We start from the raw sequence: 26,400 nt of genomic DNA on the forward strand, positions 1-26,400 counted from the left end.
GGCTAGCTCTGATTTTTGAGAACCTGGTCTGGGACTAAAATAAGATTGGGCTTTTTTAGCTTTAGGTGACTGAAATACGTAAAGCAATCCCTGCAGCAGAAATCCGTGTTAGTTATAACTAAGCATCATCTATGTGTGTGTGGGGGAAGAGGACAGAAACGGGTGATTTAAGAGCAAATTCCTCCTACACTGCATCTCCTAGTGAGAACAGGAGTGAGCCTTGCTGCACTGCAGTACTTTTACATCTTTTCTGTTTCTGAGAATCTGAAAAGTGGTCAGAAAACAAGTGAATGCCTAAAAGGGGGATTATAGGGAAATAATCTAAAGCATATTCATTGAACTCAGTACATCTGTGTCAGTCTGTAAGGTTTGGGACAACTGTGTGTTGGGAGGATGGTCACTGGAATTTCAGTAACCAGCCCTTGTTAAAGAGGAAAGTGATTTTTCATGCCAAATTACATTTTCTGCTTATTAGTCATACAACGCTGTTTGAGGTTCATGCAAGCAAGTTAAGGAGTAAAACAAAGTTACTTTTAAAATGCATCTTCTTATACTGGAGGACCAGTTACTTTTGGAAGGCTGAAAAAGGAATATTGGGGGAAAGATCAATCTAATTCCCTGCATAAAGCCTTCAGCACTCCTTTGGGTTGTACCTGCTGAGCTCTGTGCACAGCTATTGAGTATGCTCAGGCCAGCTTTCAGGAACAGAGAATAATCACTTTCAGCAAATTTACCCAGGAGGAGCCTGTCTGCCAAGTGGAGCCACCTCCCTCCTTGGTTGTGTTTATAAAAACATTGTTTAAATGGGGAAAACAAGAGAAGAGCAAACAGATTCCTCGACCCACCCAGCACTTCTCTCTGCAGCACAACCACTCCTCCTGTGTGGGATCCATCACATGACAGGGAAATGCTTCTGGGAGCTGTTATTTTAAAATATTGGCAGCACATCTTCGGGTGGGACTGCTCTATCTCATATCTTCTTACATTCTCCTGCTAGCTACTTCTGTTTCATATATTGCTCTGGCTGTATCAGCTAAAACAACATAATTCTTGTTTGTCCTCTGTGTGACTTTTTCATGTGCTTTGAATGAGGATTGTTCTGTGGATGTTGTGCCAAAGACCAGTCACCAAACCTGACACCTGTGTGTCTCTGGTACCCCAGTGAGGAAACAGTAATGTCCAAATGGCACGGATGGCCTTTGACACTGTATTAATGCACCTGCATAGGCCAGAGTGTGTCTGTGCTCAGACGAATTGAGAGGCAGTGCCACTTCAGACTCCGATTATCTGTGCAAGGTGTGATGAATGTCCCTGCGTGTCCTTGCTCCCTGGTGCAGTAGTGAAGCCTGAACTTCAGTCTGACTGCAAGTTCCTGCTGCGCATTTTGCAGCAGCTTGCACTTAACTTTGAGCCTGGCTTCAGGAGGTGCTGCCTTGCAATATCCTTTCCATTCACAAGACAGCAACCTTCTGCCCTTTTATTGTTTGGGACAGTTGTGCGTGGGGAGTGCAAAGAAGTGATAAAGCATATGTGAGCCCTCACATTGTTTTTCTACTGTCTTGCTGTTTTGAATAGTAGCTAATGATATTTGCAAAGCTTCTTGCTGTTACACAGGTTTGTTCCATTTCAGTGAGGGACACCCTTGGCTTCTTGCTGGATGTTCAGAAACAATGGACCGGTCACAAAAGGATTTTGCTTTAGCAGTTGTTTCTGTTGGCTGGGCTACTTCTGATAACATCTCCTCCTGCTGTGTACAAAGAGTGCTTGAGCTGAGGACTTTAATGTCTTGCATGGTCAACGTTTTGTTTTAGAGGGTGTAGTAGTTTATTTTTGGAAAGAACTCTGAGGAGCGGCCACATAGCATTGAACTCTGCTATCCTGTTTATCACCTCCTAGGCCAGCCTTTCTCCCAGAATGGGTTTTCAAAATGCAGCACTGTGCTGAACTCTAAGGTAAGATTTGGCAGTGAGTTTTCTGCTCTTGGCAAAGTGTTAGTTGGCACAGGAGTTTGAAAATTGTTTGGGGGTAAACTACTTAGGCTAATTCACACCTCGAATAATCTCACACACAAGTGGAGTTCCTTTACAAGTGAATTTGTTTTCTTTTCCCCATGTGTTATCTTAAATCTGCTGGAACACAACTTCCATAGCCACCATGGAAAGGCTGATTAAGTCAATAATGGCTAATTCTAATGGCTAATGTTTTCTTAGCTGAAAACACTGTTTAAAAAGTCAAATTCCTGAGTTTTCTTATGTCTTATGTATCTTGTCCTGTTTTGCTTGTTCTCTTGAAAGAGTCCTGCACTGGGCCTTTTCTGCATTGCAGGCATCGTACAAGAAGAAAGTAGAGGGAAAATTATTACTTAAGAGACTTGTCTAAGGTAGATGGATGGAAACCAGCAATCCTAATTTGTAGAGTCTTGGAGTTCCACATAATCTAATTTAGCTGACTGAGGATAATTTTGCTAGACTTCCAGTTGAGTGTTCCAGAAGCACGACTAGACTGATGCAGCAAGCACTCTGATGTGCCTAAATGCATTACTTGTGTAGTTGCTTGACTGCATGCTGATAAACAAAGCTGCAGCAGTCTGTGTGCTTAGATCTGTTGACTTTAATGAGACATGAGGCCTTTCTTCTCAAGGGCCCTTCCTGAATTGGTGTCTGACTACTCCAGTACTTCCAAGGCAGTTGTATCCAAGTCAAAACTACTAAGAAAACTACAACTGAGCAAAGCCTCACAAGCAGACTTGATTAAGGGAAGGTGTTGAATGTTCATATTTAAGTAATGGGCATGAGATGAGGAGTACAGAAGAATGTTGTGTGCTCCCTATTGCTTAAATGCATCTTTAAAAACATTACTAAAATCTCCTATCACTGTGACTAATTAATATTAATAGGGCAAGCCTTTTGGTTTAGTGTGTCATCTATCCTAAGGTAACATGGCTCTTCTTTGTACAGGATGCTACAAATGCTTATCTACAGGGCTTGAAATGAATTTTCCAATTTTAGAAGAAAACCATGAATTTAAATCATGTTCTGTTTCCCTTCTGCAGAAGATCTCAGCATATGCATCTCAAGTGGTAGCTGAGCAAAAAGCTCTGTCCCAACCCCTAAAAAAATGAGCAGATTAGCAAGATTCTGAATTAATTGGAAAAACCAGCTTCCTGGAAGACTTGCATCATACAAGACTTGCTTTTTCAAATGTAATTAACCACTGAATGTGGATGGAAATAAAGTTGGAAACAAGGCTAGGGGTGCAGTGAACACACTAATTTCTCAGATTTTTGTGGCAAACTGTTCTAAACTTGTCCAAGCAAAATTTGTCAGTTCATACCTTTTTCTAAAAGTTACATGAAAGAGTGGCTGACTGATTATTTCAGAAGCTGGGAACAGAGGAGTCATTGCTGTCCAGGCCTTGCTAACTTTTCCAGCTGCATTTCCTATAGCAGGAACTGAGGAGGAAACAGCTGCAATTGCCTTATGCCACAAAAGGATTCCCTCTCAGAGGAGAAATCCCCTGCTGAGTGGATTCACTGGGCTTTGAGCCTTCTTCATGCAGCGTCACACATAGGGCAGCTTTAACAGCTCCAGAATTCAGTCTTTCAAAGATAAGGGTAGATATAGAAAAGATGATTTCTGAGAAATGGTGTTAGGATACCTTTTCTGATGTTCCTTTCTCATGGATTCCAGCACATATTGTGTGTTCTGTTAGGCACCGTACATGTGACTTGTAGTTCTCTCAGGTTTAACCCCTGTGAGACTTCTCTGTCTTGTAAGTAGTACCATCTGTGTCAGTAATGTTCTTCTATCCTCCAGTGAGGATTTATCCTTCTGAGTACTGTATGAATCTGTAACCTCTTCCTGAAGTTCATCTAAATGTAAAAAATCTCGTTCCATAACCTAAAGTATTGTCTTTGTCTTCTCTAGATCCTGTGTGACTGTGTTATTCCTAACAGTGACACAAGTAGCTATCCACTCAGGTATTTCACCTTAGGCTCTCCTTCCATCAGTCTCAGTGATCTCTTCTTTATTAAAAACTAATAATACTGACTGTGTCTGTCTCACAAAGAATTATAAAGACTAGTGGCAGAAATTAAATGCAGAAGCAATTGCATTTTCTTCAAGAGGTCAATTTGACTTGTTCAAAGTGAGAACCTTTAGCAGTACTTCTACGTCTTTGCTCTTAGAAATATAATGAGAAAGGATATTTATGCATATTGGAAAATGCTTTAACAAGTCCAGGGGTTCTAGAAGACTGGTCAGAGCAACTGAAATGTATTGTGCTAAATGCTGTGATTTTAGTGTGTGTTTTGAACAGTGAAAACTTTAATGAGTGTTTGAATACATGCCATGTAGATAGAAACAATCATCAGTTTTCTGTTCCTTTTAATGGAATGCTGTGGCATCTCTTCCATCCAATACTGGAGGAGTTTCCTTTTCCTGCTGGAGGTTGTCTTATTCCTTAAACAGCATTTACTTAAGCATAGAAAATTCTTTCATGTTTCTGGAGACTTTGCTTGGAAAGCAGTAGTAAAACCTCAGTGCAAGACACAAAATTATTGTGGTAGTAAACTGTAATATGATGCTTACACATTTTCAGGTATTTGATTCCTGTAAGCTTTTATGAAACACTTAGTAATGTAGATCAATCCATGCTAGTGACAGCACACTATAGAAAGTGCACAGTGAATGGAGGTCTGGTGACAGCACTAGCACTTACTTGAAACTGTACTGGCCTTGTTTCTGGTGGCTTTATTTGAGAGATGCTGTGCCAGGCCAGGTCCATCTTGAAGGTCATTAGGACAGTAATTTTCATCCCATTCTGCTTCCTGTGAACTGTGGAAGAGAAATGAGCATGGGGCAAAGAGACTTGCCTATAACTAAAATGCAAGTTAGTGACGACAGGTTACTGTTCGTGGGGGGAGGATTCAGTGAATCACCACTCCTGCCAGCTTATCCTCAACATCCTTCATGACTGGAAGGGGGATGGCATTGCTACAAAAACACTGCCCCATTCCCAGAGCCAGGCAGCTGAAGCAGAATGAGGAAGTGTTTGGCTAACACTACAGGAGCACACACCGACAGTACAGGCAAGCTCCTAGCAGACCCATTTGAAAGTCAGGCAGGTCTTGCTTTTGCAGCCTTTATTTTGAGCTGTGTCTGTGCTAGTAAAAGAGAAAGGCTTTTTTCTCTTTTAAAATAGCCCAGCTAGGACTCGAGGAGTTGTTATCACCAGGGTATCTATCATTATTTTCATATCAGTGTTGCTAAAGGCAACACAGGACAAATTGCCTGCGGTTTGAACTCTTATCATTGTTGAGCAGACCCAGGGTCATCTTTGCTGGGGAAAGCCATTCTCTGCAGCCTCCTGGGACACGCTGCAATAGGAAGAGATTTGGTCTCTGGAATTCCCTTAAAAGAGATTTGGCTGACACCATCAATGCTAGCAAGTCTCATGCTGCAGTGATTTACTGCTTCAAAACCTTCAGATGATTATATGCTGAGATTGGTTGTATTTCTTAGCAAAATTATATAAACTGTAGTGGACAAATTCATGGCATCTATGCTATGACTTTAATTACTGCTGAGCTTGCTTAGGTATGGATTGATTCCCAGAGGATCTATAAATAGTACAGCTCTCAGTGGGATAGGGCTGATTTAGAGTCCCTAGGATTTGCTTGGTTTTGTCTGGAGGACACTAGGCTCTAACATTTCTCTTGGAGAGGAGGTCTCTGGCTGGAGCATTAGAAGCTGAGACATCTAGGAGGCCCTTGAGTAGCTGCAAGAAGCATCCTCTAAGAGGAAAACCCTGAATTTGCCAGACCAATTTCATCCACTTAGATACACTTGAACCTTCACTGTGCAGCCTCCCCTCCAGAACTGGTGCTGCAGCATCAACATCACACCAGTGATGCACTGACCTGGGAGACAAGGTTCCTTCCAGTGCTGTGTTTCACACAGATTGTGAAAGTTCATTCAAGTCCTACTGCTCTCATTCAGGTTGGGAAATTCACATAAACTTGTAAGAAATGCAAGTTTGCACAAAACCAGCAGTTGGAGAGTAGGATTTTTGTTGGATGCTGTGCTAAGTGTGGATTGGCGCAAAGCAAATGTATTTGTCCTTCATCTGCCCTTTGTTGCAATTACTTGTAAAGGAAGTTTGCTTATTGTGAGAAGCCATGTGCAAGATATGACAGCTAAAAACAATTACTCTTTGACCTGTATAGTCCAGTCTTTAGGTGGTATTTGGGATATAAAAACATTGCATAACAGCCTGTTTTCCCACTCCTATTATATTTGACAGACTTTCAGTCTTTGTGTAATTACCTGAGTGAAAACAAGTTATGCATCTGGGAGATAAGGGGGTGTGGTAATGTGCTACTGGATGACTTTGCCTTTGATATATAACTTTAACATTAATTTCAAACATAAGTAGATGAAAATAGATTCACATTGAGTTTTCTAGATTTTTCTCAGAATTTACTATAAATCCAAGGGTGGTTCTCTGAGACATACACTCTGCTTTGTGATCAAATGATACCTCTAGGGAAACGTCAGTACTTTCTTATCCTACAGCTTTATGTAAAGTGACCTGAAGGCTGTGACAAGGAAATACTGCACTCTGACACCACCAGCCAGGGCTTTTGGTGCTAAGAGAAATTAATTCCTGAGGTATGTTTTAGTAGCTGCCTTGAAACAGAAGAATCTGTCAACAGAATACTATGTGAGATGGGTGGAGAAAGAAAAACGTGTCCACCCAATTTTTACAAAGGAGGAATAAATTTGAACCAGCACCATGCAGAGGCAGGAGTTGAATCAGAGAAGGGCTTTTCTCTTGTCACCCAGAAGGCAGAGACAGATCAGCTGCATTTTCCCATTCCATGTTAGCTGTGCTGAACCCATCCTTGGTTTGTTTTATGGCTATTTAGTTGCATAATCAGGGAACCCAGAATATCATTGAGCTCCAGCTAAGTAATTCTTCCTTGTCAGGAAAATGAAGGAAATGAAAGAAATTGCTGAAAATGGCTCTACTGACGTTAGAGTTGGAAAAAAAGTAAGCCAACATTTGAATGAATCCTTCTCCCTGATATATTTAAATTGAAATCCACATAAGTTAAAAACTGTTTTCAAAGATGCTGCATACTGCAGGCATTCAGCACTTGTGAGGGAAAAAGTACATACACAAGGAAATTCAAATTGGGCACCTGCAGTCAGCAATCACGTAAAACAATTTTCACTCTCTTTGCTGCTTTCCTCTCTAGCCTTGCTGCTTTTCTTTACATAGTACAGCTCTGTTCTGAGTTACCATGCTACTGCATTCCTAATGTCATGTAAAAAATGCTACAGGACATGTTTCTACCTCACCAAATTTAATTTACTTGACATTTATGTTACCAAGATACTTGATGAGTGCATTCAGGGTGTCAGCTTTATATAGACATCTCTCATTTTAATACTTTGTGGAAACCTGTGAGTATTAGAAAATACTTCAGTCACCAACAGTGATTTTTTGAAAACACAGCCATTAAAATATCCTGACACACAGTTTTTGAGAAAGAGAGGCAATTATGAGTCATGCTTTTTGCAAAATAAAGCTATAATTACATTTGGTTAGTTTGCATTCCACCTGCATATGCTGGCCTGCAGCTTAGACAAACCACAGCCTGTATGTCTTGAGGTTCATGATTAGAGGTCTTAATATATGACTACTTTGTTAGTGGACAGTTCCATCTTATTTATATTTCCAATGGAAACTATCTCTAGTGTATAAACATGATCATGTGCAGAGAATTTGGTTTTAAAATATGCTTTTTAGGAAATAGAGCAGCAGTACTTTCAGAATTAATTATAATTTTCTGATTTACTGATGAGCATTAACAGATTAGGAGAGAGTAGAAGTATGAATTATTAGTGTAGTCTGATATCTTGCTAGAAACATTAAATAATAATTTGATAATATTAATAGTAATAATGTAAAATAATATGTTAAATGATACTGTCACCGTGCTGCATAACCTCCCACTAAAAGTACTTCTGCTAGTACAGAACCACCTTTTCACGGCTTAGTAGCTTTGGATAAACACACAATCTGCAACTGTGTCGAGGCTTTTCATGAAGTAACAGAACTGGTTTGCCAAGACTCTTCACCTGGTTTAGGTGGCTTTAGTTTTCTTGTCTCTGTCAGGGATAGACCAAGAAAGTGACATTTGAATTTTGTAAGGTTTTGGTGAGATTTGGGTCAGGATTTTGTGGACATTATGAACCATGACATTAGCTGCTTTTTGTTCCCAGTAAAAGAACTCTGCTCTCAAACGATGCCTGGATTTTATAGTCTACATTTGGAAAAAACATTAGCCATGTCCAAACTTCTGTCTGACACAAACTCAAAATAGCTGAGGGAGGTGGATTGCATGAGAAGTTTTGGTCTTGTTCCAGCTTGTCTATGAACCTTGCACAGCATTTGTGAAGTGCTCAGCATCGGTTCGGACACATCAAGTGGACGAGGGATCTCTTGTGTTCCCCGACATTCTTGTGCTGTCCCCTGGATATGGGAACCCTCCTGGGGAGCTCCTGCTTCCTCCCACTCACAACAGACCAATGCAATGATCTGTAGCTCATCCCTCACATGAGAAGTGCTGAAGCTGGGCTTGGTCATTAAGTAACAACACCAGGTACCTGTTAGTGGAAGAGTCCTTCTGACCAGGTTGCTAATGGTTAGACACTTTCTCTTCTTTGATTCAGTTTGTTGGTGGGTTTTTCTTCAGTAACCTTGTACAGTTGTAGACATTTCACATACAGTGAGCTTGTCTGAATTTTTTTCTTTGAACAGTAGCACTCCACTCAGTCTCTAAACAGCCACCTTCCCAAATCAGATACATGCCCGGAATCTTTTTCTTGCGAAGAAAGAGCTGGTTCTGTATATTAACATAAATAATATTGAGAGAAGTCAATGGGCCAGTGCATGGCTCCTAAAATTGCAATGTTTTATGTTTGGATACATGCCCTCAATCCATGTCACTAAGGAAGGTGTGAAATTTCTTTGCTTTCTTAGAAATTTAAGGAAATTGGTGAATAGTTTTGGGTTTGGTGGGGTTTTTTTGTTGTTTTTTGTTTGTTTGTTTGTTTTGTTTTTGCCCTTCTCTTTCTCTTCTGATATACAGGGAAATTGAATAATGGTTTTCAAGGTCTTCAGTAATTGAATGGTCTTTGTCAGTGCTCCCTCCTTTCAATCACTCCCAGATGCCAATGAAAGCCATGGGCTCTGGAGGACCTAAACAGGGTGGGATCCAGGCTTGCAAATTTGTTCTAGAGTGATGCTTATTTGGAACTTCACATTTAGACTCCTCCATTTGTTTCTTGTCTGAACATGTCTAAGTCTTACTCAAGCCTGTGTTATTCTCTGTAGTTATGTTACTAGGAAGTTAAATGGCATATTCAGGTGTTTGTGTCAGAGGGTCAGAGAAGGTAAATCTACAGGGAATGATGGAGTGTTTCTGTCAAAGGCTTAGGAAACTGACAGTACAGAAGCTTGTCTGTTTTTTCTCAGCTCTATCAGTTACTTTAGGAAGAGCCTTTGCCTACAAAATTTGCCCTCAAAGATTTTACTAGTAACATTACAAGTAGTTATGATTCAGAAGGAGCCACCAAACATGATATAGGTGAGCAGGGATACAAAGTTATGTTTATTATATCAGATTGATTTTGTGTGCACCTTGTTTCTTAACAATATACTAATAAACTTGGCCTTTCACCAATGTTCCAGTGAAAGTTCTTAATATTTTCAGAAAATAGTGACAGGTTGTCACTATTTGTTCCAAGTGGAAAAAGACCCATCAAGCTTGTTAATATAAGCTTGTAATATAAGTCAGACAATTAAAACCAAACCAAAAATCATATTTCATTTAAAGAAATATCGGCTTTCGTACTAATAACAAAGCCAAAGGAGCAGTTTCTGTTTCATTGTTAAGACTTCCTTCACTATTTAATGCAATACCTGATTTTCTGTTCCTTTGCTTTATTCCACTAACATTTATCTCCTCATCTGTCTGATTTTCCCATATAGACACCTTCTCCTGTAAAATGTCCTGCCAAACTTCAACTACCCCTTGACTGTCTTCCAAAACCCCCTTCAAGGCCTGTCTTTGCTGCACTGCCTACAAATCACTGTCACCTGGCAGTCTTGAGGCTGGAGGCCATCTGTGACCGTGGTGACTTCTGATTTATGGGAGCACACCCATCTTCATTGTTATTCATGACACCTTCTTTCATACATTTTTCCCTTAGTCACTCAGTTTCTTGTCTTGGGAACATGCAGTGCAAGGACTCTGGGGTGGGAGCTGCCTAAAAAAAATGAATATAAGGTGCAGAACAGATGTAGAACTTTGTGAAAAATATGTCTAGAAATAATAATATGTTTGAAGAGCATATTTGTCGAAAGAAGATTGTATCAAATTTATTATGGATGAGGATGTGTCTACCAAAATATGTAGGCCAGAATCACTGATCCAGCCAAAGACTGGATGGGTTTTGGTGACTTAAAATCTCATAAACTTCAGGCCTTAACATACTGCCATCTAACTCAGAGTAACATTGAATATTTTCTGAACTTTTGTGACTTTCACACCTCTCAGGGTGCACCAGAGCTTTGACATTTTTGGAGCATGTCTTCTTTCATATGGTTAAACCCCCAGCACTGGTGGCAGAGACCAGGACATGGTATGGCAGAGAAGTTTCTGGTAGATCTATCTCATGTGGGACTCCTCTGCACCAGAGACTTCTCAAGAGTCTCAAAGAAAGCTTTTTGGCTGCTATGTGTCTCTGGAAAGAGACAGAACGTTTTACCCTTTTGTAAAACCATATTAGGGCAAGAGAGGAAAATATGTAAGTGGAAAACATACAAATCTGCGCAAAGAAAACTGTGCAAAATCTGTGCAAAAAATCAGAAGAGACATTGTTTGGGAAAACCTGTGTCAAGTGATCATGAAATTAATTTAGTAGTAGTTCAAACATTTTAGAGGAACGTGCTGGATTCGACAATAGGGGCCCAATCCTGGCTGTGCTGAAGCAATAGTAGTGCTGTAATAGTTACAACAGAATTCATGTAAGTGAAGGTAATTTCTTTTCTATATCCATGGATGATGTGTAATGTCTACATTGCTCCTATCCTACCTCTGTGCACATTCACATGCCCTAGCAACAATCTGAGATGACTTTGGAGAAAGCTGGCTTATCTGTGCACAAAGCTGTCCTGCAGAATCAGCATAGCCTTTTTGATTTATTTTTTAAAGCTCTTCTGCATGGTTTCTGTCTTGATTTTCTTGTCATCTTGATTTAGTACAAATCTCTGGGGATGCATTGTGCATTATAAGAAACTGGTGTTGCTGTTGTGGAAGCAGACTCAAGCAAAGAGCTTCTGTTTGTGGAACTGTTTTATGTTACGTACATTAATAATGTCAAACTTCTGAAGAAAAATCTTTGTAGCAATCTAAAGCTGACTTTGTAGAGCAATCTCTTCACTCTTCCCTGTAGTCTTAATTTTTATCTATTTCTTGCTTCCCCTGATGAACTGTTTTTGCTTTGAGACTTGGCTGATTAATAGCTTCATGTCAGTGCTCTAATTTGAGCTAGCAAGGTGCTGAGCACATTTGTTGAGTCAGTGGGAGTGGTTGGTTGGTATTCAGCACTTTTACAAATCAGGACACTTACTTCAATGCCTCAGTATGGGTTCAGGAGCCTGATTTAGGCTCCTATTTTTATTAACCAGAGTAATGGCATCCAAATATATTAACTGGTGTGTTCTTTGAATAACTGCAGCTAGTATTTAAATAAAACCCATGAAGTCACTTAACCAATTTTTAATGGGCGTTGTGTGTCCAGTGCCCTGAGCTTTTCTGAAAACCCTGACTTGTCCCTTTTGTTCAGCGTAAGAGGGGCTAGGAGGTATTTCTTTCTTCTGTGTATTGGCTTTGCTAAATATGTATTTGGTTCTTCTGCTTGCTTGAAACTGCCATGCCAGTGCAACTGGGACATGGTGAATGCCCTAAAATGTGGGGACAGTCAAGAATGCATCGATTACTATAATTTTGATTTCAATACATGAGCGTACAGAGTGTGTTTGGGGCTCTGAAGGGTGAACAAGGAAGTGACAACGAGTCCCATGTTCAGCATTTCTCCAAAAGGCCCTGTGAGTCTTTGGTCCTACTGAATTTCTCATTGCATAAATTGATTCAATGAACATGTCAGATCCTGAAACTTAGCAGGCTTTTGCAGGTGGTATTTGAAGTGAGCTGCAAAACAAGACAGCCTTTGATAGGTGTATGAATTTGTATAAATGTATGAGGAATTGTTCACATAAATCCCTCTGCTGCCACAGTGATTTATTACATGTGCAAAGCTCAGGACATCCAAATGGAACTGTAGCTGTGCTGCTTAACAGCTGGACCTGGAATGAATTAATGCAATATCATAATTCAGTAAAGTAGCTCTGCTTATGTCACAGAACCAAAGAGCAGCAGCATATGAGTGTTTTATCAGCCTAGCAGTGACCTGAGAATATATTTACACAAGTATATATTGCTCTTCTGTTCATTATCCTATGCATTAAGACATTATTTCAGTGGTATCATATTCAGATTTAACAAAAGGAGCCAAAGATGTAAAAACATACAGCTAATTGAAGATGTTAATGGGAAAAAAACCTAGAAAACAATTCTTTGACCATTTCCTTGACTTTTATATTCTTCCCTATCTGAATTCATCAATGCACATGGTTATATGAATGACAGTCTCCTCAGCTAAGCATTAGGAAAGTTGCACATGGTGGATGAAATACACCCAAACTCGAATTGAAGGCCTCAAATCCTGGAACTCGGTAGCCTCATCCTTCTTAGGACAGCCAGTAACAGGAAAGTGGTGTAGGCTGTGATGTATTGAGAACCTTACCTGTAATACGTATTACTCATAGATATTTCTATATAGAGATTTTTTAGCAGAAAAAAACATGAAATCCTAAGTTAAGTGAAATCTTGCTTGCTTGCTTGTTTCAGGTTTGTTAAGTTTTGCTCCTTAAGAAGGCAGCCTGCTTCAGAGGGGTTTATGATTCCATCTCTCCTGAGACTTATCAGTGCATTGAATGAGTGTCCGAAGGGTGCCTTGTGCCCCCATGACAGAGAAATTTGTGGGATCAACAGGAAATTACCCAGTGTTTTGTACTTGGTCTGGTCAAACATAGATCATAGTTGGATCTCCATAGAAGAAGAGGTATTTCAAGAATATTTCCTTCTGTTTTGAGGAAGCCCAGAGACAGGCCAGCAACACCCAGTGGTTCCTAGAGTAGAGGATTGATTGCTGTTTTGTAGTTCCCATGTTTTTTTCTCTGCACTTGAGGTGGTTGTGTGGGATGGTAGTGCCATAGGGCTGGTCTGCACTGCACTATTAGCAGCATGGCAAGTAAACCCAGATGTGAAATCTCATCTTTTCCCTCTCCTAGATGCACAGATAAAAATGGCATCTGCCAAGAAATGAAAAAGGAGCATGGCAGGAAGAAAAAGACCATAGTCAAGACAACTTGAAGACTCCTGATCCCCACTATTTGGCCTAAGTTATTGTATTGTTTTGTCCCATATTTTCCTTATAAGGCTGCTGGCATCTTGAGCAACTTCAGATCCTTCTAGCCTGACCCTGGAGAAAGGGCCAATACTCAAGTATCAATACAAAAGTAAGCCTGAATCCTATTTATCTTGTAATCTATGACATTCATATCACAGCAGATATTTCTGTGTGCAGATCTGTGTTCTCATACATATATTTCACATACAATTTGTAGTTATTTACAGGTGAAAGGTGCAATCTGCAAAGTAACAACACAGAACTCTATAGGTTAATATAAAGGATTCAGTTTTTCTTGCTCTCCCCTTGATTTCTAGCAACTGCTCTTTCAAGCTATCTCTAATAGTCCAGTAGCCCTGCTGCCTGTTTCAGAACTGCCAGGAGGCTGGTGCTTTTATTATGATCTTTCCAGATATTATATTCTTCATTTTTATTGTCTTATAAATCCTGGTTCATAATATGTCTGCCTAATTTGTTTTCTCTTGCTTCTAAGTGTAGGCACTGTCTCTTCATTTGCTCTTACAGTGGGTTATGAATTCATTATCAAGTTCAAGGGATGCTTTGTTCTTCATTCTGTGCCCATTTCAGAGCCCCCCCCACAACTTACTTATTTACTTCTCAGCCCCCATTAATCATTGATATATGTGCCTCACTTTGCAGGGATACTCTGGGCCACTCATGGCTGTTGAACAAATGCAGAAGACACTCATGAGTTGCTGGTCATACTCTACAGAGAGAACAGACCACACACAGACACAAGCTCTAAAGACTGAGAAGTCAACGGCACACGTTACTTTAATATGGACCAGCTTTTACAGCCGGGGGGGCGGTGTGTGTGGAAACATTGACTTCTGTTTTTGCACAGAAACTGATTACATGGTGATTATTTTAAAGGGACATAGGGTCAGATTTCTGTTGATTATACATCCCTAGGAATTTATTTTAATATGTATCCAGTTTGAGGTTAAGCTCATGAGTTTAATTGGAGTTCACAAGACAAGAGATTTGGTCTATTGTTCATTAAATAAAATATGCTTCATATAGATGATATAAATCTATTTGCACATTCCAGGACATGTAGCTGCTTTGAGCTGTTCGGCTGGTTCCAACATCCAAGTTGCATAATTCCATGGTTCCTTAAGGTATGTGTCTGGCTGCTGCAGCAAAGATGGAGCAACAACAATAAGATACACAGAAGCATGCTGATGTAGCTATAAAGGAAATATTTTTTCACACAGCATTAATTTATAATAATTATGGAGTAGAGCCTACTGTTGATGAATGTCAGTGAGACTAAAGGCTTAGCAAGATTTGAAGTGACACTGGATCTTTATAGGCTCCACTATGATTGTTCTGCTTGAGCACAATAAAAATAACCCAGAACCTATGAAAAGTTCTTGAGTTCATGGTGAAGCCTGAAGATTGCAACAGTTTTAGGATGTCAGCTAGTGAAGATACTAAAACCTGAAATTTCTGCTAGACCTTTCCATGGTGCAGGTGGTGGTTTGCCTAAAATCTGAGTCCTGATGTCTCAGTACTATTTATCCTGTTAGCACATCCCAGTTTTTTATTTCTTATATGCTTATATTCCTGTCTAAGGGTTCCTGAAAGCTAAAGCAATGAATTGCAGTGGAAGAAGTTTCTGTAAAAATTCTAGAGTTGTGTAGCATGTCACCAACACATTTTTTGCTAAATAATGCTAAAAGTTGACTGTTCTTTCTCTTTCCTAATAGTAGTAACTACATATTGCTGTGTTTTAGGAATATATACAACTGTATAAGCATTTAGAAATTACAGAAATAAAAATTAAAGAAGTAGGCAGCATGAAACGAATTAAAACCCAATAAAATCTTCCTTATTTCAGCACATGCTTTTCATGTCCCATTAGGGTCCCAGGGGAATGCAGTTCGGTTGTCATATACCTACTTTTGGAGGGATTTCTCTCAGTGTCCTCTCAATCTATTCAAGTTCTGTGGGTAAAGGAAACTCAGCTGCCAGCACCATGTGCGTAAACCCATCAGGGCCTTGTTCAGCATGTAACTCCTCTAATGTGTTTCCCCAGAGCTGTTGCTGGCTTGGTGCTAGAGGTTTGGAAAACCTTTTGGTTCCCTTCTCTTTCCTGCTTCTCATCTGAGACTTCTGTCAGCACAAACAGCTTAGCCTACAGGCCTGCTTCTCCGGCTCAAAGGTATGACAAAACTTTTCAGAGCATCAGCATTAGGTGTGTTGTTGCTAGCATCAGATTTCAAGATGTTAATAAACATTGTTCCATCAAAAATGCTGGCAACAATAGTAGGATTGTAACTTGAGGCTGAAGGTAGTCTCAACAGTAGCCATCAGATCACCATTTTTTTTTTTGCCAAGGTGATGCTTTTGCATTGCAATTTCTTCTATGAACTTTTGAAGACTTATCTCATAAAGCCTAATGTAGCACGATTTCTGTGTTTGACAGTAGTTCTTCTTCTAAGCCATTGCCACCTAGTCTAGTAATTTGTTTATGTGAACAAGGTATTCAAATTAACATCTGATATTTTCTGCAAACCATATAGAATTTCTCTTTCTGATTCTGCTGCAGTAGTCCTTCTTGCACTGTTGTTCTGCCACAGAATGTGTCTGCATGTGATGCAGAGGGATACATGTGTTTGCATGGGGTACGGAGGCACGGGATGACTCTTCTGATGTACCCAGCCCCTGAAGGGATGTGTGTCTCTATTATTTTGAAGTATTAGGAAGTTATTAATAGTCTTGCTCTGCTATATGCAGTTAATTTTCCATAGCCATCAAGCACCTTTTACAGACTCAAGTTGCAAAGAAGTAATAGAGAAATGGCAGCTAACATTTAGACAAATTAAATGCCCACTGGAAGGCAGAGCAATTTATTTAATCTGTGCAGCTTCAAGCATCACCAGATGATGCTGCTACAAATACAGTGATTTTCACATAATGTATCGTGTGGCATGGGAACAAGAATGCACATTTGTACATACATACATACATGGGTTTTCAAACAAGAATACCCCTGGCAGGATTATAGATGTATATTCCTTCAACTGTGATTTTGTCTGCATATCAAAATTGATAGTGGATGTGTCCTTAAATCAATCACAGTGAAGTTCTTGTTGGAAGAAAAACACAGAGTACACTTCTTGTATGCAGTGTGATAAAATGGCATGTGGCAATGTCCTTAAAGTGGTTGCTACAGCAAATAAACCTGGAATGGTCTCGATGCAATATCCAAATTTATTTATTAAGGTCAAGATGTATGACTTATAGTTTTAAAGCTTGTTACATTTGCATATATTCCCTTAGTTAATATGCAGAGGAGGAAAATCTGTCCCAGGCTTCTGGGTAATAATGGCAGTCACACAGAGTTGGCACAGGAGATTCATCATTGCAGTCCAGTATCTAAATCAACTCTCGCAGGCTTTGCCCTCTAGGTCCTCACTGTTGTTAACCTCTCATCACTCTGAAGTGCATGTGATAAATGATACTCAGGCTATTTTCCTTTGTCCACCCCATCAAGGTCAGTCAAGCAAGGTACCAGCTAAATAAAGAAGGTGCTTCTTTCTTAAAAATGGCCTCTAACCAGTATAAGCACAAAGACAGTATTGTAAATACCCCAGTAGTCACAGTCTGTGTCTCTGTTTAATGCAATAAGGTTTCACATTCATAATCCTTAGGTGGAAACTCTTATCTCCCTACTTCAGCTGCACCATGTTACCCATTTTAAATGTTTATTGATTTGTTATAGATAAGGTTTCTATTGATAAACATTCTCAGACAGAGGCTTGTATACAGATAGGTTTCCTAAGATACTGTGCAATCCCAGAGGAAACACTAGTTTCACACCTAATAGAAGAGCTGCAATGGCAAAATAAAACTGTGACTGTTTTAGTGGCTTGGAGATAATGAAGGGAGTTTTCAGGATAGTTGATGGGTAGGAAAGGACAGATTTCTTAATTTGTGTTAAGAGAAATAATTACATCTTACAGCCAGTGTCCTGTGATGGGAACATGTGGTGTACAGGACCTCAGATGGGAGTTGTAACAGCAGGACTTCTGTCCCAGATTCACAGCTTGGTGTTAGACTGTGACAGTCATTTAATTTTCAGAGTCTCAAAAATAATTGAGCTTTGCTTTCTATCTGAAACTGTGTTGCAAGCTTCCTGCTTGGACATTAGGGTATCCCAAATGAAACAGCAGTATTTCTGTATGTCTATACGGTATATGCCATAGAGACATGACTTGTTGATATATTGTGTTTTCAACATCAAGCACTGACATTCCCAGAGTGGAGTGGTTTATTCAGTAGACAAGTGACAGCAAAAGCCGTGTGACTCAGGGTATGTCTTTCAGCGATTCTCTGTAATTTGTATGTTTATTTCCAACAAATGCTATGAAAGACTTGTTATTATCTAACATTTCAGAACCTTAGGGATTCCGTATATACAGTTTACTTCTCCCTCATCAGTTTTAAGCCTCAGACTGAGGCAGACGCAGACTATGTAGCAAGACACAAATGTGAGGACTCAAGGGTTTTGGTTGACTAGTTGTGATAACTTTTAAAACAATGCTGTGCTCAGTTTTCCTTTTTGGCCTTTTATTAAAATTAAGCATCCTGTCAAAGGGGAAGCACAGCAGGGTTTGTGCTCTGTTCTAGGACTTTAATATTGGTGTCTTCCTTAAGCTACTTGGTAGATTGGTTGTTGGGAAGCAAGTCCATGTCTAAAGTTTGTGCGCAGCGCTTAATTTACCTCAGTGCGATGGTGGTTACTCAGGAGACTAGAAAATCCTGATTTTCAGAGTGTGGATTACGTTGGTACTTTGGGCATTTGAAAGAGACCGGGGATGAGTCAACAAGGCATTACATTCGGATTTGCCACGAAGGATACTGAGGCCTAGAAAGCAGGTTACCCATGACAGGCTGGGACTCAGCAAGGGCTAAAATATTCTCAGCTGCAATAGATTGGTCAAAGGACAAATACCTGGGACCTACTACTTTACTCTGTCTCTGGCATTATACAGGTTTTGTGTGAAATGCCCATCCACTAGGATAAGAGGCTGCACTGGTGGGAAACTGAGATTTTGGGAGTTTGTGAATAGAGAAGAACTGTGCAGCTTTAAACAGGTCATCTAGAGGATGTTTTGATCTGGATTATGGAGTGAAGGCCTTCCATATTATTTTAGCTTAAATTTTAAGGCTAAGAGGGGGATTATATATCATATTACTTAACTCTTTGACAAAAAAAAAAAAAAGAGATTTGGAAAAAAAAAAGCCTGTCTGTGCAGTGGCCAACTTGGGAATATTAGTTTAGTAATAGTTCCAAAACGCCTTCTGAGCCTTTAATGGAAATAAAGATTATGATGATGATGACTGTTATTTCAAAATCTGGGTGTTAAGTTTACCACTATTTATTATGACTCCTTATGCAAGAGAGGTCTGAACTTAGACCTAACATTCTCTGCAAACTGAAATCTTCTTGATGCAGGAGAGATGAAGGAATCTACTTTTTTTTTTTTTTTTTTAAATCAATCTTTGCTTTATTTCTTGCTTTGTTTATGTTTCTTTTTAATATTGCTGTGCTCAGATCCTTCACATTGCAAAAGTTTTAGGTTTGCTGTGGGTAGATAAAGATTTCCTTGCATCTGACAGAAATAAAGACAGAAAGCAAATTAAATCCCAGCAGAGAATAAATGCTTTGCTCCTCTCCCAAACTGTTTTCAAGACTTCAGTCTTACAAGTGAAAATACTGAGAAATAAGCTTAACTGCCAGTGGTGCTGAGTAAGAATTCATGGGTCAGAGATTTCATGATGGGCCATGGTCTAAAGTATTACAAGCTTAGGTTCTTTTGCTTTATGTTGCTATGTCCCCTAAACTTCCTGTTCTCTATTTCCAAGTAATTTTAGATTTAGCACGTCTCTGGGTCATCTCTTTATCTTTTGGGTAAAAACAGGCAGAAAGTAATGCAAAGAAGAAATTTCAGAACTTTTCTAGGCCTGCTCAGTTCAATTTGCTTTATAAATTAAAAATTAGGCTAAGGAAGATGTATTGTTATTTCATTCAGGGCAATCAGCTTTAAGTAGTTCTACATGAAGGACAAAAACCTATCATTACTTGTACTTTTGCTCTCCCATTTGTCTATGTAAACGGTTCAATCTGTCTCTAACCCTACACTGTTTCAGAAATTTCACTTTTAAAAACTGTCCCCAACAACACAGCTCACCTTCTCCTGCCAGTTTTTAATTTTTTAAAAATTTCTGTACTCTCCTTTTCCAGGGTGGATGGGGCAAGAATGGGCAGAAGAGCCCACTCAATTCTTTCATGAATGAAAGGGAAGAAAATGTCCTGAGAGAGAGACTATTTCTGCTCTTTTAAGGTAGAAATAACAGAGAATCTTGAAAAGTGGGATTACAGAAAAGGCATCCAATCTGAGGAGTATATTGTTACAGTCATGGACATTGCACACTCTTAATGATTGCTTAACATTTTCCTCACTATTTGCTTTTGAGACCTGGCACACTTTATGCATCTTGCTGGGTTATGTTTCCCTTTCCAACTAGATAAAGGTATTTTTCTACCTATAGAGATAGAAGGGAAAAGTCTCCCTACTGCTTGTTCCCTATGTCAGATCTGATCCCTTTCTAGGATGGGATGTCCCTAAGTGAAAGTAAGCATATGTTGAAAATTGTGCAAACCAAAACCTGAAATGTGCTTGGACTCTGTCCATATCCTTTTAATGTTGTGGTTGTTATTTACTCATAAACTTTCTAATCTGATGTCAGTACTATTATTCACAACAAAAAGTTGAAGTAGCATTATAATGCATTTATGGAAATTATTTCAGGTTCATAAATTACTTCTATTTTTATGGAAAATCTTGTTCGGAGCATTACCTATACCTTACTAGGGAACACAATGTTCCCTGTTGAACTGATGAGCTGTGTTTAACTAGCAAAAAGGGCCGGATATTTTCTGTGTGAACCTGTGTATATGTGCACGTATGTAATAACAGATGTGAATTAACCTGCACAGCCTGCCTAAGAAGAATTGGTTATTGAAATAATGTAATGATTAATTAGGCCAAGCAGAAACATATGCACACACCCCTGTCACAACTGCACAGCAAGGCATTCCCTTTGAGGAAGCATGGATTTCTTACACATATGGTGTGCAGTAGACTTAGACAAATTAAAACTTCCTTGATTTTCTGTGTTAGGGACAGAGAACATGTATGTGGACACTGGTATGTGTGGCAGCTGCTACTTGAAATGAAAGGGCTGTAAATACAACAATGCAAGAGAGTGGATAAGTGTTTTGTACAAGGCTGCATGCAGCAGTGGCAAAGCTGGAAACAGAGCCAGGTCTCTGAATGTTTTCATCTAAACATCCTCCTCTATACTACCCTGTCTACCAGAGGGAAGGAATAGGCTGTGGTGGAAGGCAGAAAAGAAAAGTCAAACTTTATCTCTGCTCAGAAACCTCCCCCTCCCCCCCCCCCCCCCTTGTTTACAGAATCTGCTTGTTCCTGTTACATTGTTCCCAGCAAGAGAAGTGTTAAACCAACGCTCAGAGTCCTCATTCCTCCTGGGATTTGGAACATAACAGCAGATGCCAAGGTTACCTTTGTCCTGTATCTCCGGTGAGGCTCTAGTGCAGGCACAAACAGAATGCTGCTCTTCTTACCTTTCTACATCAATACCAACAATAATCACGGATTCTTACAATGATTCCATTTAAATTGTAAAGAGTTAAGGTAGGGGGACTGCCTAGTTTAAAAGTAACAGAGAGTCTTTTGAGGACAAATGAAGACTGGTCACTGAGTTCAAATGTTTTTTTTTCTAAAGGATTTCCAGAAGTCAATGCTGTCCTGACCACTCTCATACCAGGTGGGAGTTGGCAGCATTTACCGCATTCAAGGTTGAAAACCATGACAGAAAATCCCTGAGCTGCTCAAGATCACCTCATAGCTGAACCTTTCCGCACTGTAGTTTCTCTGCTTCCCTTTTTTGTCTGTACCAAGTTGGTATAAATCACCATAATCCTGGTTTTAATAATTTGTAATAATTCTGATGCAAAAACAAGGCAGTGCTGCCTAGTGGACAGATGATGAAACTAGGACTAAGAAAGCCTGAGATCTCTACTATGCCACTGATTTGTGGGGTGATCATGGTCAGATTGCCATTCTCTGCCTCACTTTTCTCCTTCTGTAAATTGGAGGCAGTTTGTTCACTTTGCATTTGCCCACCATGGATATGAATGGTGGTCTGTGATGTAGATAAGGTGGATTCTGGTTTTTAATTTTTTTATCTCTATTTTTTACCCTTGTCCTTGACAGCTTTGTACTTTGTGCCATCATTTTCACTCTGCACTTTCATACAGGGCTAAATGGGAGAGGACTCTTTCCATCATGGTAGCTCACCTGCAGTAGCCAAGATACAATGTTGACAGAAAAAACTGGGAGGTGAAGTTCCAGACCCCTCATTCTGACAGATGACAGCAGAAACAAATGTGTCTCACTTTTGCCCTACTGTTTACTCAAGCAGAAAACAAAACAATAGAGATGGGAAAAGATCTGAAAGAGCTGTCACAGAACAAGTGCACCATGCCAATAATTTGAAGGATTAAGGACCCCAAGCTGTATGTCCTGACACAATAACTAGGGCCATCCTGCTCACTGGGTTCATGGATTAGAGGGATGTTGGTTTTCTTTTCAACTCTGGTTGAACAAACATAGCCTGTGTGCTTGCAAATCCCTTGTTAGCAATGCAAAAGGTCAATACAATTTCCCTTTCACTACACTCTATGATTTGCCTTTGGAAAATGTTGCAGTTGGTCTGTCTGGATGCCTTCACAGAATCAGCATGACTTTGTGTCTGGTTTAAATGGTGTGATGAAGAGTGGTGGGAAGCTCAGAGAAGTGGCCTGGAATCAGTATTCCTTCACTGAGTTGGAAATACTGGGAGACTGACCTGAGACACATTTGATTTTCTTGCTTAAACTGCTGTCCTACGAAGTAAGGTAGTTCAACCGTAAAGCGCACTTTTGTTCAGGATATGGCTTTGGAAAGTGCAGGATTTGGAATCAGTGATGTCACAGATTTTATTTATAGACTTCTGTGTTTTACAAATAAAAAGATACTGTTGCTTTAGTGCTATGGAAAGTTTGTCTGGGTTTGAGTCAAGCAGGGATTTTTCTTCTTCTCACATCACCGCCAGCAGGGAACTGTTAAGAAGCTGTCCCATCCAATTCCTATGTCACCTCAAGCAGGGGATTGCCATTCCACCACTAAATATGCGCCTCCTTTAACATAATCTAGAGGCACAATTTAGGAATTTCATGGTCAATGAGATAAATTCTCATCAGCAGCAAAGATGATCACAGAAATCGCACAAACTTCAGTGAGGAGTGTTTGTGTCCATGTACTTATTGCCTATGAACATTTGTCATTAAGCATCTAAAAAGTTACATGGTTTGTGGGAGCACAGAAAAATTTCACAAGAGGTATCACAGCTCCCTGGGACCAGCATGTGGACTCAAATACTCCCTGTCTAATGAAGGATCACTTCTCTTTCAACCTCACACCTCAAAATTTTCATGGGAAGGGACGGGGATGGAGAGCAAATGTGCAGTGTAGCAAAGTCTTCCTACTAAGAAGGATTCTGATATATGTTTGAGAGCTTTTTGTCAGTATTGCCCCATAATCCATTTATCTCTGTTTTCTCATACCAGTTATTTAGCCACTATATTTATTATCTTTCAAAGAGGGCACTTAGATAAACATTAAAATTCCATTGCACCTGGGTCATGTCTCAGAGTTGTAAGTGTTATGCAGTCTTTGTATATGCACACAGGACAAACCCTTTAATGAGAGAGATGCCTGTCAATAGATGTTACTGTGAAGGCTGTTAGCTGCTCTTATGGACCTCTACCTGAAGTATCAGCACTTAGTTTCCTCCTGGTACTTCTCCCCAGGAGACACGGTTCAAGAGAAAACCAGGGTTCAGTCCTTGCTCTGGGGCAGTTTGCTGAGGATCCAGTAGCAGCAAGGAATATTCATTCATTCAGCCTGAGATGTCTCTGCATTGGATTCAAAGCAATAACTTTGTGATGATTTGCTCCCTCTGGTAACACAGCTCTTTGCAAGAAGGACTGAGTTCACTTCCTAATGAAACCATTGTCTCTACTACATACTTTAAGCTCTCATGTTCACATCTTCTTTGACTGCTGCTATTAGTTTGGCTGCTACTAAGATAACAGTCCATTACATGCTTTTTTTTAATACAGTCTGGACACAAGCAGGAAGGCAGACTTCCTGCTTTTCAGAGGAACAGGAAGATGGGGCATTTCAGAAGACAAATGTTTGATATTTAAAAAATGCATAGCAGATGGATAGCTGTAAAGTCACCTGCTGACAACAGTGAGGTACAAAGCCCTCTTCTGTTTCAGAGGAAATGTTGGTTTCTCACAGATAGCCCAAGTAAAGTTTGAAGGGTTTTTATCTGCATCAGCTACAGGGGGCAGGCTTGGGGTTTAAGCATATGTTGAAAAATATCTGCTCTTATTTAGGTAAATTTTCAGAAAAGTTCAACAGCTTTTGAAAATTGTGTCATGTGTGTAAGTGTGCTTTCACTTAAAATCATAATTTCTCCATGGTTTGACTGGCATTTGTCTGCTGCTGTGGGGGGAACTAGCATGATGGCCATGCCAGTGCTGAGGTTTTAACAGACCTGACTCCTCTGTTGCCAGCAGAAAAGACCTACATTTGTGTATTCCTTGTGTTCTTGTCAACTCATTTTTACTGTTCCACAGTGTCCACAAGCAACTGTATAACCTGAGGATAGCGGGAGTGGTATTTTAACAGCACAGATAAAAAATACAGTCCAGAACTTCTTGCATTGAGCACTGATGCATTAGAGAGGGAAAAACAGGCTTACTTTGTGCTGCTGGTGGATCTGCCTGAAGAATGAACCTATTCTGCTAAGCATCTATCTGCCTTCCCCACATAAAAACCTGGAACAGAATAGCTATTCCAGATAGGTGGATTGACATTCCTGGGTTCAGAGAAGAACCAGCAAGTCCCCAGTCTAATTAAAGGTATTTGAACTGGTTTTTAGAAGCACTGTTTCGGGAGCAGAGGTAGGCAAACAATGCTTGCAGACCCTGAACAGATCAGGAGAGAACAAGGTTGCAATGTTTAACTGTCTACCTACATTGCTTCTGGCTTCTGCCTCTTTTCTAAATTTAAAATGAGCGTTTTGGCTATTACGTCAATGCCAGGCCTTGCTTTCAATTATTCTCACAGATAGCTATTCTTATGATTTTTTTTTTTTTGGGGGGGGGGGGGGCGGTGTTTGTTTGTTTGGTGTTTTGCCTTTTTTAAAATTTTTTTTTAGGAATGGAATACCAATGAATTAAATGTCAATATTTTTTTTCCTTCTTGATGCTATTAAGCCTGGATAATACAAGGTTTTGTGCCTCAGTGGGTTCAATGGCTTTGGCAAGATGCCACAAATTTTATCACCCTTCTCTCCATCGGATGAGAAACAGACATCTATTTTCTGCCCTAGCTGGATTTCAGATTTGAGATTTCCCGGCTGTCCATTCCGCTCTGAGATGATGGTCACGTTCCTCTCTCCTGGGGATTTCAAGAAGCAGGGGGCTATTCTGGATCATCGCTGAAAACTTCCTGTCCCCATCTGGAGAGCAGCTAGCCTGCCTTTTGTATTTATTCATCTCTCTGAAATGAAGGAGATTACTCCAGCTGCCCTTGAGAGGTTGGTGTGCTTTTAGAGGGAACAAAGTTTGGAGTTAAACTTCCTTTGTGTCTTCTGGCCATCCAAAACAAAACATGTTTGATCTTTTCTCAAACAAATTTACAGATTGAGATCTAATTATTTTATTTTGGCAATTGGTTTGAATTATTTGGTGATTTTTTGATTCATGCACAGTATTCAAGTGAAGACAAACCACATTCTTCTGGCTGTTAAGTATATTAAAGTCAACAGGAACTTTGAAGGTGAAAAAGAAAGAAAACACGATGATAACCTCTGAATATTAAAAAAAAAATCCACATGATGTGCCATGTTAGCCTGAGAGGGATGAAATTCCATGTGTGTCCATGGTGTTTCTTCCTTACACAGAGGCAGCACACTCAGGCCATCTGTGGATTGGTACCTTCACGTGTTTTGTCTGTATGCTCTTGAGGCTGGACTGCCTTTCCTCCACTTTTGTGGAGTACCCAAGCTGATCTGGGAATTGTGCCCTAAGCATTAATGAAACCAAAACAATAGTAGTAATCCAGTGAAAAGCAGTGTGAATGAGACAGGGATTTCCCCTCTCCTCTATTCGATCTTTTTTTCCCCAATGGAGCATTTAGTGATTTACCAGAGTCCTCTTCCCTCTTGCTTCGTCTCTTCCCCCCCATTCTTCAGCGGCTTGCGTTACACACAATCGAGACACCGATGGCTGCATCGAAAGCCCCTTGCTCAGCCGTGTAACCCACCTACACCGGTGCACGGCTTCCCCAGCGCTCAGCCCTCAGCCAGTTTCACCCCACAGGCACTAACAGCGCCCGATGCGCGCAACAGGTCGGGCAGGGGCCGCCGCGCCCCCCGTTCCCGGGCTGCCAGCTCGGCGGCCGCCGCGCTCCTCCCGCCTTCCTCGGGTTCGGCTCGGGTTCGCTTTCCGGACTGGGAAGCGCAGGCCGTGTTTCCTCCCTCTCCCCGGCAGGGGCTCGCTCCGTGCCGGCGCCGAGCGGGTGCTTCCCGCGCCGCTGCCGCCGGGCGGGCGGGG

The 26,400-nt window shown here is 40.3% G+C and overlaps 1 protein-coding gene across 5 annotated transcripts in view; it reads left to right on the forward strand.

Moving 5' to 3' along the window:
* Window positions 1-26,400, forward strand: part of SORBS1 (sorbin and SH3 domain containing 1) — a 206,351-nt gene that overhangs the window by 16,646 nt on the left and 163,305 nt on the right. For all 5 annotated transcript variants that reach the window (XM_058421598.1, XM_058421595.1, XM_040071315.1 and 2 more), the window contains exons 5-8: window positions 13,489-13,716; window positions 14,680-14,749; window positions 15,670-15,795; window positions 19,885-19,984. The gene's annotated coding sequence lies outside the window, so the exon portion shown is untranslated. The remainder of the gene's footprint in view (window positions 1-13,488; window positions 13,717-14,679; window positions 14,750-15,669; window positions 15,796-19,884; window positions 19,985-26,400) is intronic.

This window comes from Hirundo rustica, chromosome 8 (assembly GCF_015227805.2).
Source record: "Hirundo rustica isolate bHirRus1 chromosome 8, bHirRus1.pri.v3, whole genome shotgun sequence".
Classification (NCBI taxonomy): Eukaryota; Metazoa; Chordata; class Aves; order Passeriformes; family Hirundinidae; genus Hirundo; species Hirundo rustica.